General features: G+C 35.1%; 1 protein-coding gene across 1 annotated transcript in view; it reads left to right on the top strand.

Moving 5' to 3' along the window:
* The first annotated feature begins 3,720 nt into the window (after window positions 1-3,720).
* Window positions 3,721-15,235, top strand: part of LOC110380176 (cationic amino acid transporter 3) — a 30,759-nt gene continuing 19,244 nt past the window's right edge. Inside the window, exon 1 of the mRNA XM_049838157.2 lies at window positions 3,721-3,877. The gene's annotated coding sequence lies outside the window, so the exon portion shown is untranslated. The remainder of the gene's footprint in view (window positions 3,878-15,235) is intronic.

The following is a 15,235-nucleotide window of genomic DNA, read 5'->3' as shown; positions in this document are numbered from 1 at the left end:
AGGGATATTCCCAGCGCCTGGTTGACACTTCCCGGGACCCAAAGGCTGGCTTTTATTTCGCACAGAGGTCTTCTGCCAGTCTTTTGGGTACATTACCCAGTGACAGCGATGAGGAGCAATTTTTTGATGCCCTGTATTAGTTTTAAGTTGTATATATATATAAGTTTATTTTAGTGTGTCAAATGTATTCATAACGATCCAATAAAAGCCTTGTTGGGAACGCCTACTAAATTATAAATACTAAGCAGCGTTCAGACGACTTTTCATTTGTTTTTCATGTGGCACTTATTATTTTTCTCGCAGATCGTTGTGAAAATAAATAAGGTATTAAATACAATCAATCCCATATTGTTTCTATAAAAAATATAAATTTTTGAGTACCATAAGATTAAGACGCGTATTCACTCAGACAATATTATAATAACAAGCACTTTTACGCCTGAGACACATGTTTTTACCTAGTTCTGGCAAATTATACATCAGCACTTTTTAGAATTAAGTAAGATATTGCATAATTATGCACAAAGTGAAGTAACAAACAATTTAGTTATTTATTTATTAATATTTTGTCATAAAAATATTACTAATGCGCCTCGTAAAATTATAAAAAAAACGTACAAGCAGAGCAGTGATTACTTCGGCCCTGGATAGCCATTCTTAATCAGAATAAATAAATCAATGACATTGGTGAACAGTTGAGTTATTTCCTCATCTCGTCTGCATTTGATAAAACTAGAATCGATCTGAATAAGAGCGTTAATTGCACATAGTTAAAACAGCCAGGTTCTATGAATTAAAGGTATTGGCTTATGGAATAATATGACTGATTCATCAGTACTCTGGATACTTAACATATCTGTTTTTTTAGCTCAGAGTAAGAATTATTAATTATGATGAGAAATCCCAGGATGATCTCCATCGATTCAAAAAGTCCAAAATTGAATTGAGAATGTCCTGCTTTTTGGTAAGTCGGTTAAAAATAAGTTTATAAGAGTGATTTAATAATTACACTTTTAAAAAACTACGTAAAGGCTAGACTTGCTATACCGAAAATGATACCTAAAGTATTAAATACTCAACGTTTTTTTACCATTTAGCTGACCACTCCCAATATGTGAAACCCATTCACCAATAAATACATAAAGGATTTTATTTGCATACTTTTTATTTCTTCAATAAGTGCTAAACAAGTTCCATAATGTCGAAATACATATATTTATATACCGCTGCCGAAATATAAATAACTTCCAAAGGATATACCGTTGTATGACGTCATCAGTCGTCAAGCGCGAACTCGGCTTTCACTTCGGTAGGTATTTGGTTAAAAGATGCGTATCTTTAAATGAAAATAAGGACTTAAAATATGCGGGGTTTTCTGTTTGTTATAGCAGAATTGGGTCATTGGGTATTAGCACGATTGGATATTAACAATAAGACAGCCTAACTACAGCTACTTTTCGTTAAAAGGGTAAACGCAGCAGGTGTAAATAAAATGTTGTCTTTCTCTATAATTAAACCAGCTGTTACTCGCGGTTCTACCTGCGTAGGTATGTACTAATAAATAACAATTCGGTTAAATAATTTCATTGGTGTTTTTAAACTAGTTGAGGCAAATAAGTACCCGCAGTTACAATTATTTTTTATTCATTGAATTATTGTGGAGAATGCCAATAAATTAATTAAACAATAATACAAGCCTCATGACTGGTCTGTTATCCATTGTAGACACAGCTGAAAACTGAAGGAAAGAAGGATGTCTAGCTCATTATAATTTATAATTATTTATTAAGTACTTATATTATCTGTCGTAGTCATATATTACAGGCTCTTATGAAGAAAAACATCTGCATTTTTAATGACTACTATACAAAATATAGCTTGTCACTTGGGGATAGTCTAGTTTTCCAACAGTGAAAAATGTTTTCAAATCGGCTCAGTAGATACAGAGCCTTGCCTTCGCAGATTTTTTTCAATATTGTCTGTTGCATTATTGATATTGTAAAAGATATACTAAATTCACATGCAATGATCAAAGCCATTTCCCAATGGGGGTTAGGAACAGTCTAATATTCAAATTATTACAGGACTATATGCAAACAATTTCTTCAAGGAAACATTTCCTTTTAACGAAACAATTGTCAATTTATTAGCAATACTGTTTCATCATGATTATCCTCCAAAAATCCCGTTCGTCCACGTAACAGGCATAAAGAGAAGAAAACATGATCCAATTACTCGTCATGACCTACGTCATAATTGAACAAAAAATTGTTAAATCCCTGTGACGGCCTGAAGCAGGAAACTGAAGATTTTTTCCTCTAGACGTGACAGTGAACACTACGTGCATTGGTTTCATACTTACACATTACCCTTGAAACCCTCTGAGGTACAGTCCCCGCACACAGGTAAATTTTAGACGATCAATATCGTAGTTAAGGGTCTTAAATCTTAAAATCAGTAGGGAGATTATCATCATCGTCATTACTGACCGTAGGCGTCCCCCAAGGAACACCAACTACCCCGGTCATAGGTATCCCGCATCCATCCACTGCCCACCACTATCTTCAAGGGAGATCATAGTACCTATGCACTAAACAACGATCACATATCTGGCCAGGATCAGACCAACTAAAAAGTTCGACAGGATTCCCTTCAAATAAACTGTCAACCAACTATAGGACTAACTATGCTATCGGCCGACGGTTTAGTATGCAGTGTGCTGGGACTCTCATGGTGTATTATTTACGTAATAAAGGGCTTTAGGGCTATATTTTATGACCAAACGTGCAGGGCGATGACGACATACAGATTATGTCAATGTTTTGCTGTCGTTGCTGGAGAAGTTCATTGTTGCTGACTGTTCCCAACCTTGTTGGAGTCACCATCCAGTCTAATCAAATACTAGTGTTTTATAAGGAGCGATTGCCTATCTCACCTGAATCCAGTTACCCGGGCAATCCTATGTACCCCTTGATAACTATTGTTGCGATATCTTAGTAATAATACATACTTACCTATTTTTGCTTACATTGCCGTTGGAACAGCTTAAAATCCTTAACCGCTAGCTGACTATACTGCGGAAAACCACAAAATTTGTGACCAAAACCTTACTTTACAAGGAAACAATTGATTTAAAAAAAAATTCACCAAAACCTTGCTGATTAATACAAAACATAATTGTTGGTTAGGGAAAATTTAACGCAGGTGATAGGGAAAGTGGAATGAAATACAAAAAATAATTTCCCCGAAGAATTTTATTAATCACCAACTTATTAACTAGATACTTCTCGCGGTGTCACTCGCCTTTTGAGGGAAGTCCACGCACAAAAATGATAGCTGGTCTATGTGTTTGTCCAGAAATCAATATATGCGTACTTTTTAAGACCTGGCAATTTTCTTACTTATTCACTTGGGCACCACCAAAACCTGTAAAGTTCGTGAAAACCCCTGGACAAGTAAAAATGCCAAAAGCCTTTGAGCAAGCATGGTTTCTTCTTTGTATAAGATGAGTCCTTTACCCAGTAGAGAGAAAGTATGACAAACATACAGATTAATCTAAAAGATTTTAGTAAAAACAATTACAAATCCTCTGACGTATGTTATACTCATTTCTTCCCAATGGACTTTCATTTGAACGTCACATACCTAATAATTTACAATAATATTACTAATTACGTACCTCACGATTTATCACTATAGTACAATATAAGGTAGGATCACTAACAACTGACAGTTGACGGTCAGCTGTAACGAAGCGCGCGCGCATTCATCTGCGCAGGAGTCGAGCGAAATACATCGATCTTTTATTTGTTTTTATCGATTTTTTGTGTATAGTGTTGTGTTTTGTGTGTTTTTTTGGATACATTTTTTTGACAAGGTAAATTAAGTAAATTAATTAATTAATTGTTTTTTTTTTTTTTGTTTTTGCTATTTTTTTGTTAAGTTTTGTGAATATTTTGCTGTTTACAATGTTTTCTTTTTTGATATTTCGTAAGGAATTTCTCTTTGGTTTCTAATTTGGTGAAACTACCATTTTAATGTTCTGTTATCGAAAATGTTATCGACTGTTACAAAAGTATGCGTTCTGTGAAAAAGGAAGTATTTTCATAGTTATGAATACAAGATTTTTCCGCAAAAGCCTAACCGTGTTGAATCAGGTAATTGACTATGAAAGTTAGTAAATTCCTGTGTTAGTTACCTTATTTATTTACATACATTGGAAATATAAGTTGGTTCGTTCACCTTTTTGAATTGCACAAGGAAAAGATTTTTCAAAAAATGATATCAGATACACTTATGCATGTTTTTCTTTTTGTTCGTGGTGTTTTTTTTTTTTGCAAAATCCAAAAGAGGTACAACTTCACAAATAAAGTCTGTATTAAAGATTTCTTTAAGGAAATAAATTCCTTAATCGCGAGAACGATGGTGGAACTTGATCCAAAAAGCCGAAACATAAAGTCAATGACATAGTATGTAGTCAAGATCTAGCATAATATAATCTATACGTAGTCAGAAGTCAATGGTTCTATTTCAAATAGTTCTAAGGTTCTTAAGAAAAACACACACGATTCCAAATAGATGGTCTTCAACTCCTGAACCTTTTCCCAACTATGTTTAGGTCGGCTTCCAGTCCGAAATGCAGCTGTTTCACGAATATTTTACAAAGAGATGGTCTTATAGTGAGGAAAACCTCCGAGAAAATTCTACTATTTATACTATTTACTTACTAGCTATGTCCAGTTTATAGGCAAGACTTGATAATACATAAGGTAACTTGATAATATACAAGTTAAAGAATGTGACGTTGTCAGTTATGTCTGATGGCATAGTGAAAGTTTGTCTAGTCTGGGAGCCTAGATTTATCGATGTATTAGGTGCCTAGAATCAAAATGTGAATATATAAATGCATTTATTTCCTTTGCCGAAAATGATTTACCACAAAATTGAAATTAATATACAAAAATTTCCGGTTGTTCATGCAAAAGAATGAAAATCATCTGTATGGCAATTTGACATACACAGTAGTGATGGAGGTCAGTCTGCATGAGATATTAATTTTAATCACCCCGCACCTCATTACCTACCGTAATTTCATTGATATCCCGAAAAAAAACAAAACAACTAAGAACGACGAACACATTAAATGCATTAGTAGGTTTCTTCAGATGTTCTGTACAACTATTAAGTGAATAGTCTTCATTAAAAGACCCATATTAAAACCTCCTCTCAATTACTATCAAAAGGACCTTGTTTCTTCAACACGTCAACTTTGTTTATCTCTACGGCCGACAGACGCCACGGGTATCGTAACTGACAACGCTAAACCCACGTAACAAGCCTTATCTAGCCTTACAGATTGCACTTACCTGGTACCTACTGAAATATTGTGGAAAGTCAGTAAAAGCTGGTTACTGGTACACTTTCAGAACTTTTAATGGATAGAGTAAACTTTGAGATAAAGGGAAAATTATTGTAGACTAACTTAAAGTTAAGGCTATTTCTCTTAAAAATTATGTAACGATGGGATTTCAGAAAGTTTTTTATAGTGACATCATACCACGTGACCTTTTCTTTATATAATTCTAGTGCATAAAACATATGATTTCGTCTGCATCCGTGGGACCTACCTACTTCATTTCACCTTCAATTCCGACGATACATAGGCTAGGTAACACTGAATTATATTTTTATCAGGCCAGCCGTTTCTGAGTTTAGAGCATGCAAGCAAACGACAAACAAACAAACTTAACAGTCTTCCATGTTTATAATATTAATATAGATATGTACTAGTATATGCCGTTACTCAACTAATGATCCTACAGGAATGCTGCTATAATCATTTCCAAGTAAATGATTGACTGCATTCTACGCTAACATACTTATAACCTGCCGTTCATACGAAAATTATAAATGCGAAAATCTAACTGTTACATACCGACATGTTAGTTTCATTTTTTATTGCACTGTACTAGAAAAATCTATTAGAAATTGTACATGCTTTTGCAAAATGGTTTTATTTTTCAAAAAACTGAAACTCAGGTACACTTTCCTTAAAACCCACCAAACATTACCCAATTTTCCGAGACAAGAACCAAACCCGCTATATATATACAAGCGATTGGCTTAGCCGTTGCTCTTTTTATTTTACGCCACATGTTTTTATTAAAAACTTGTCATTTAATGTGTGCTGCACTTTTATTCCGCGAGAAGGAATTTCCCCAGGTAAAACTTTTAATATCGGAAATCCGTATGAGTATTTTTTTAATGTCACCTTTCCTTTTATCCTCTACTGAATTAGAAGGTTTGTCTTGATTCATGATATAGAACGTTTAAATTACGTTTGGCCTTTCCTAGACAAGCAGGATAATATAAAGCGCACACTTAATCTACGAATACTAGGCAATATACCTTACTTATTAGGTTTTTTGGTCATCCTTAAACTGATGACTAATAATTTAAAGTGTTATTTGCCATTGTATAGCTCTCGACGTAGTTTTATACACATATAGGTATTATTTATTAGGTATTTGATTCAATTACTAGGTTCTACCAGCGGTTTTTTTGCTTAATTTTACTTGTTATCTTAATCTTACTTGTTATTAACTAGTTACGTTTCCCAAGACCTTCAACACAAAACTTTGATCTACACCAAAATGCTGTAAGACCACCTCTTCAATCTTACTATTGATATTCAATAAACCTTTACCTTCTCAATAAAAACATCATTAAGTACACAAGTTATCATTATCGAGTATTACCGTAATGGCCTGAGCACTTCGCGACATTGACACAAAAACTGTCGATACAGCGACTCCTGCGCACGCAAGTGTAGATGAGCCCAAATGTATGGAAAATGTGTACTTGACTTAGTATTATTTACCTTATCATGCATTCTGTGTGTCGTAAATAGTGTCTATGGTTTTCCTCTTGTACGTTGAAGCCACTGATCAACAATATTTGAAAGCTGCAGTCTCATAAAAGAGTTAAAAAAATTAAATGTGTATCTTCAAACGGCTCTATTGAAGGCTCTAGGTCTTCAAAAAAAACAAACAAATATTTTAATGTCCAGTCAATAATTGTATCGCTTATATCTTCATTTTATCTATCTTTCTTTTATCTGAATTCATAGGGAAAAGATCGAAGCACTCAAACGAATTGGTCTGTGAATTGTTTCCAATTATTATCACCGATAGATTTTTAATTAAAAATCCAATCAACGCAGCAAGGCAATTAAAAATGACGAATCAACGAAAAAACCACACTTCGTTAAGATTGCATAACGATGCAAAGATAGAACTACATTGAAGTGCTACATAATCTTACTAAAGGGTACCGGATTTTCCGGGAAAATAATCTGACAGCCAGCGTAAAAAAGGGCATCGGGTTGCCCGGGTAACTGGGTTGAAGAGGTCAGAAAGACAGTCGCTTCATGTAAAACACTCATATACTCAGCTTGATCCAGTTAGATTGGAAGCCGACTCCAACATAATATAGGTCAGGTTAGGCAAACATTAACAGCTATCCAGATTCTGTGCAAGTAACTTAGCTATATCTCATTGCTGAACGAGAATTATTGCTTATTTAATTTAATGTTACATTGGTAGCAAGATTTGTAATAGGTACTTATATCCGTATACTTTTGAAGGACCCTTGTAAGATGCTTCTTACTATGACCTTAACTTCTGGGCAAGCATGATATTTGAAGATATTATTTCGTTATTGCCCAGAGGTTAAGGCCATTAACTTAATACTACATTCTATAATTATTAAGCAATATTCTTCTTTGTTTATATTGCGTTTTTAATTAGGTATATCGTGCGTTCAGTAATTACCGGACGCACGAATAATCCGTTAGTAATCCATGCATGTATAAGCTTACTTAACGCTTCATTAAAACCATTCTTTGGTTTGTTGTTTCATGAAGGAGTAAGACTAGATACTACGTATAAACAAAGCAAAAATAAAGTTTGTGACTTATATAATCTAGGTAACGTATAGCTCAATACAGAAGGCTTATTATAACAACATATTATGGGTAATATAAATTACAATCATTGATTAAAGTAGAACGAGTGCTATAGATTTTTAACTGACAACCGATTAACTAAATATCTAACTCTAAACAGAAACGAAAAAGCCATAAACTACAATTTATATTCTACAACGTGACTTTCGATAACCAATGAGAATTAGGTATTTTCCAATTCGTTCTCAATGTGAATTCATTTCAATTCGGTTTTTAAACGCACAGTTAAATCCTACTAATATTATAAACGCGAAAGTTTGTATGTATGGATGTATGGATGTTTGTTACTCTTTCACGCAAAAACTACTGAATGGATTTTAATGAAACTTTACAATAATATAGCTTATACATCAGAATAACACATAGGCTACAATTTGTAAACATATTGTTCGAAATACTAAACCTGCGCAGACGAAGTCGCGGGCACCAGCTAGTTGACTCATAATCTCTTATCAGTTTTCAGGAGGGACTTAGTGACAAAATAAACTTACGACTTTTGGGGTTAATAATCAAAACTGCTCAAAAGTTATCTTATGACAAAAACTGAATAACACAATTCGACATGGTTAACTGCTCTTCTTTGTTTGAAAAAATATGTAGTTAAGTGTTAGATAGCCCATTTATTGAGGAAGGCTAACGACGTTTTATACGGATGCCCTTACAAGTTCCCACGGGACGTAGGTAAACTGCTTGTGGATGCAGGCTAGTTAGTCGCTTTAAGGACACAGTTAAAAAATATTTAGTTTTCTTCTACTTATGATAAGCTTTATAAGCGTAACTGTTTTCAAAACTACTCCGAGCACAATTCGTAGTTAGAACAACATTTTGCATCGATAAGCGTTGCCTAAATGCATACCTATTTCAAAACTGTTTTGTCTTGAGTATACAAGGCTCACTAGTTTTTTTTACCGCTATGATTGAGAGTGTTTTACAACTAGATATTGTTGGGTTTTAATGGTACTACATATATGTGTATGTTCTGCGCAGCTAGATGATGTAAGAAAAGACAGTTGTCGAAGCAGACAATCAGTCTATCTGATATTAATTTAAATAACAAACTAAGTGACACCAACGCGCACGCTGATGTTATGTGCATTTTCTCAGTATCGACTAACAGTTCCCCGCGACTTATCCCTCCGCTTATGCACTTACAAACTTCCCAAAACACCTTCAAACTGGAACAAAAGTAACAAACTAAGTAGTCTCTTGTAGGTAAAATAAATTAAGTCCTATAAATAAATTGTAACCAAAAATACTCATCAGTTACTTGACTGGTATTTAGGAAAATGCATATGCATTTTATACGTTTTGTATTTACAAAACGTTCAAAAGTAAACCATGAGTACATTGACATTGCACATTTTTCTAACGGATATCTTTATGATTCACCTCTTTTTAAGTAAGTTACTAAGAAATTCAAATTGTAGGTATATCATATAAAACTGTTAGATTTACTTAGACAGTTAACATTGTTATCGAGTTAAGCTTAACTAGTTTATCCATTATTTTTCTGAGTATCCATCTTGATACGACTTCTTCCTCTTACCCTGATCACAAATTAATTTGGGTCAACACCACTTACAAACGCAATCCCGTTATGTCTCCTAACAGTATTTACATTGTTATAATTACGTTATTTGTCACCTTTTAATAATACTAATGCAAAACTTTTTGCATCAAGTCTGTCTCGCGTGGGTCGCATTCAGAACTCAATGGCATTGTACTCAAAACGTTGATTATAATAAAAATACAAGAGTCCAGTTAAACCGGTATGTAAATCTAAAATATTACCAAATTGAATACCTAGATTAGTAATTAATATCTTGAATGGCTAGGGGCCGAAAAGCACGTGATTACGGTATGGTATGGTTTGAGCAAAGGTCGCACCTTACAGTAATTTTTCTGATTACAGGTTTACTCTTTACTCAGTAAAGGATTATTATACTAGCTGTACCCTATGGTTTCTCCAGCATCCTAAAGGATGTACTTTCCCAAATATAAATTAAAACAAAATCCATATAAGTCCACAGTATAACATTTTCATAAACAAGCAACGTGAGGGCGAGATAGTCCACCTGTGGGGAAGATAATCTCAGCCGGACTCATCCTTAAAGCTGCATTAAATAGGCCAACTACAGATGATGTTAATGTTGCCCAATTAACAGAGAAACTAAGAAATATTAGAGAAACAAGATATCCGCCGAAGGAAATTAGCAAACGAGAAGTTAACATACTTGTGACCGTTCGTTAGCGCAAATCTACAGGTTTTACTCGTTTGCAACCGGCCTTAGCGAGTGCTAGAAAGTAGTTATGTTAATATTGTTTAGACTTTAGAGTATATCAAACTTATTTATTTGATCACTAGCTATGCCCTGCGGTTTTACCCGATGAACCACATCCTACACTTTTATTTAATGCTCAGCTCCTACCAATCAAAGCATCATTCTAATTAGTCCATAACCTTCCTCAATAATTTTGCTATTGCGTACTCAAAACGTTTTTCAAAACCGATTAGCAATTCTGGAGTTTTATGGCGTTCAAACGAACACACACTTCGTTGATTAGTATAGACTTTGAACATATGTAGCAACTTAGAACTACTGACATTTTAATGCCATGAAGTGAGAATGACCTAGGAATCTAGAAGATATGTATGTAAATCCCTGTTGCTAATTAACGGGTATGTAAGCAGAGAGCAAGTAGGTACAGAGCTGTAATACGATTGACTGCTAAATCGCTAGTCACTGATTGGATTCCCGTATGTTTCAAATATTTGCATGGGAGATGTAAGTTGGTTTTCAAACTTTTTGCTATTATCATATTCTTTAAGATTCTGAAATTATTAATTATTAAAAAACAGTATAGTAAGTAGCAGCTCGTCTCCTAAAATATATATTTTTTTATCTAATAATTTTTATAAGAAGGACATATTAGGACCTAAAACCTTACAATAATTTAATTTATACTAACAAGCCTATATTATCCGAGTATAAGCTAGTGACTTGTCACTTCAAGTTACGAGTTACTTACATACCTTCAGTTTCATCAGGCGTCATATTACATAGTGTTACTCCTACAACCTTTTAAATGATATTTATGTAAATAGCACACCCAGTGACACAATGACCTAACTAACAATTATTGTATTACTAGCTTTTCCACCCGCGTCCCGTAGCCGGATGGTGACAAAAACTATCCTAAAACCTTCTCCCGGGTCTAAGTTCCTCCCCTCTAATTTTCAGCCAAATCGGTCAAACCATTTTCATGTTATATCGTGACAACGGAAAGCGGGTTTCATTTTTATATACCTACATAGATCATAGATATAGATATTATGTAATTACTCCTTTATCAAAGTTGTCTGTCTGCCTGTTGTTTTTTCATGGAAAACGCCTAAGCCCACGAAGTAAGAAAAGATAATAAGCGGAGGCCTTCTTCTAGGACAAATTCGTACGGTGGGCAAGACCAAAACGATTAGTTACTGTTCTTAGATGATTTTCTGTTATGGCACCTCCGATAGTCATTTTGTTCTCCGTGGCTAAGTCCCATTGAAATAAGCATGTAACATAAAAACAACAGCAGTACCAGAACATTTAAATTAAATCGTTCAAAGAGGAAAACATTTCGCTGTGACCTCCAACACTGAACCTTGACGGTGCGCAGACGCATTCAAACAGCCGCTCAGTACTATCGCTTATAGTTTGACGAAGCATCCGTATTTTACTATAGAATTATGTTATCTACTGAGTTGAATGAATAGGTAATAAGCCTTACAGTATAATAGCAATAGTCCTAATAGTCCTTACAGTACATACATAGGTATATTAGAATACCGCAACATACATAGGTATATTAGAATGCTACTTCTACAACGATTAGGTCGGTTTAGTTACTTTTTAACTAACTCTTCGCTTCCTTGTATGTATAATATTATATGTATAATTATTTATTATCACATAGTTTAGTACATTTGATTATGTTTAACCGATTTCCCAAAAATAAGAAAGTTCTTATTCAGTTACGTATTTTTTTTGTTTGTCAACAGTCTACTTATAGGTTTTTTATTAGCTACACGTGGACCGGTTCATGAAAAATAATATCGATATTAAAGCCTCGTACCGATTCAATACGTAACTAGAGCACGATCTTGTCGAGTGTTATTTATTAATATTCAGTTCGTAATAAATTATAATTGTAAATATGTCGTGTGTTCCGTTATAATAAATCTTGTTACATTCGAATATTAGATATGTCGACATTTATAAAGCTTTGTAGATAAATTGAATAGGAATAAAGAGTTACTTAGGTAAAATTACACATGTCCTAGAGCCTGAGAAAGTACATACCTAGTCTTATTTTTATCCTTCTGCGGGAAGTAGTTCCAAAGTCAAAGTCAAATCATTTATTTCATTTAGGCCTTTACAAACACTTATGAACGTCAAAAATTATAACTAAGTTTGATTCTAGTTGCCCATTCCAAAGGTAGATTTGCTCCTTTGGAGAACAACGGGCATGAAACTCCATGGTTACCTATTCTTTCAGAATGAGAGAAAACAAACTGAGAATAATGATCACTGAGGTTTCAGGCATATACTTAAAAAACAGAGTAAAGTCTCATAGAAAACCGGCGCAGTAATGAAATAATCGCTAAGATTGTTAGTTCAAGATACTAAATAATATTACTGTATTGTATTTTTTGCTCAGAAGCAATTGAGTCGCGTCTATGAGATTTTTTTAAAGCAGAGGCATCCGGGTCCGTGTTAACTGAACCTGAATATGTATAACCACGTCTATAAGACATGTCTATGAATTCATTGAATAATCCTAGAAGCCAGTTATAGTAAGCTAAAACAAATAATATAATAGTGACAGCATTCATCTGTAACTGCTCTATTCTATTGTCAAATATGGAACAGCTGTTCAACATAAAACTACTATTACTTACCAAAAAATCAAATAGTCAGACAAAAGCCAGAAAGTCTGACAACCAGTCCTATTAAAGGAAGAAAAGAAAAATGCAAGAAAAATGGCTTGAGGCGTGAAAATAGTCAGTCGCAGACAGTGCACCTGGTGCGAGTGCCCACCGATCTCAACGTAGTGGAAAATGGCTAGGCTGATCAATCAACTCTAAGTACACCACCTTCACTTTTTATTTGAAACATAGCATAATTTATTCGGTAATGAAGGATCTCAAACTCTGGTTCTCAGCTGCATCCCATTAGACTGGAAGCCGACCTCAACATACTTGTGAAAAGAATAGGCAGATACCATTTTTATGGAGTGCCTCCACAACTTTTATCATTCCTATCAAGTATTTTGTTTATTATTGTGTAGTATCAAAATGTCACGGTCGACATGACACTTGTATTTACCTCAAAGTATAGGCAAGTGCATGCAGTGTCTAGTTGAACTGGTTTCTGACATACATACAGGTAGCTTTAAGATTTCATATCTAGCCCTTACTTTTCGTGGTTTAACATAGCAATTATTTGTGTTAACTTATTTTTGTCTGTATTTTAATTTTGTGTTGTGTATGAGTCATGTTCTAACAATTAAATGTAGTAGGTACCTATTTAGTTTCTTTCTCTCGAATCAAGTTTTTTCCCCCAAGTCAATATAAAGAATTAAAAAGTATTTTCCCTTATCACTTAGGTAACAAATAAAGCTGTTATAAATATTGCAAAGTAAATATCGGTATTGTTCTTGTCGAATAAATCTTTGACTGAACAATACAATTACGATATAAAACATATAAACGTCCAGCTATGTTATTCCCCTGTTGCAATTTTCTGCAATAGGGGAATAGTTCTACTTTATTTAAATTAACACATACCTATTTTTGCCAAAAACGACGTTAATAATATTGATTAATACCTGCATAAAAATAGATATAATAATAATAATAATAAGCCCCGAAGGGCATCTGAGGCGGATGACGGGGAGTAGCGACCCCGCGGGGCTATATATCCGAGTGCTCCAGGGAGAGTATACTGTCCCCCACCTCCGGCTTGCCGGAGTGAAGCATGACGGGGGATAGGTCTCCCGCCTCTTGGCTTGCCTTCATCGGCCGGTCAGAGTGGAGTCGCTAGAGCAAGGTTAGTCCTGCTCGGAGGGTAGGTGCCTCGTGGTAAGTGGCGAGTGGGCCGGTGATGCTGGACCCACAGGGAGCGCGTGATCTGCGTTTAAAGTCCGCCGAGGTATCCTCACCCTTCTCAGCCGCTCATGTCCCTGTTGCCCTCTTGTTGCTTTTCAGTGACTGATTCCCGGGGGCCCAGTAAGTGAGCTGGCGAGTCTCCACCTGCCATTTTTACATGTATTTATTACATTGTTATCGGCAGGTGCCATAGTTCCCGTAGTTTCCCCATTCCTAGTCCACTAGCATCCCATCACAATAGCCCAAGTAGTTTTCATCCATAGTTAGCAATAGTTTAGCACAGAACCGGGGATTGTCCTTGGGTACATTTCTATAGTGTATACAGGGATAATCGTCGGTTTTGTGTCACCATTTCATTAAAGTTGTTTCAAAAGGGCTTCAGCGTGTTGGCTTCGGCCCCACGTTCGCCTCCCAAAAATCCGGGACTCTGTAGTCCCGTGGTCGGAAAGAGACATACAAATAATAATAATAAATTCGTTTATTGATCCACAGTTACATTCGCAAATCACTTCTTAATGTTATGAGGTAGATTACAATAAAGGTAAACTGTAACTATATTACGAGAGTCATTTTTATCAGTTCTGTGGTCCCCAAACTAGGCTGTGCCTGTATCTTGGGGACCTATATACATTAGAGCAGTATTTTCGTCAAAATTAAAATAAAAAAACCTGAATTTTATCATGCAAGTCACGTGCCTTGTGGTTTTAACGATCACCAATCACAAATTAGCTCCAAGCTAATGACTCCAATAAACGATTTAATAACTCGCTCGGGGAAGTACTAACAGTACAAAAAAGGTTATAAAACACCAAAGGCAGCCTGTGGCTTTGCTCGCTCTAAGACATAGGCAATAGTAACGGTAGACTAACAGAAAGTCAGACAATCGCCTGTGTTACCAACCTGGGTATCGGGTTGCCCAGATACCTGGGTTGAGGTGGTCAAATACCCAGTCGCTCCTTGTAAAACAGGTACTGTAGCTGCACCTGGTTACACTGAAAGAAAATTCTAGGCAGATGAGAACACAAACACACCTAACAATAAAACATTTAAGTTAT

The sequence above is a fragment of the Helicoverpa armigera genome, chromosome 8, assembly GCF_030705265.1.
Source record: "Helicoverpa armigera isolate CAAS_96S chromosome 8, ASM3070526v1, whole genome shotgun sequence".
Lineage (NCBI taxonomy): Eukaryota > Metazoa > Arthropoda > Insecta > Lepidoptera > Noctuidae > Helicoverpa > Helicoverpa armigera.
Note: the sequence above shows the minus strand (reverse complement) of the source record. Positions and strands in the feature narration are given on the sequence as shown.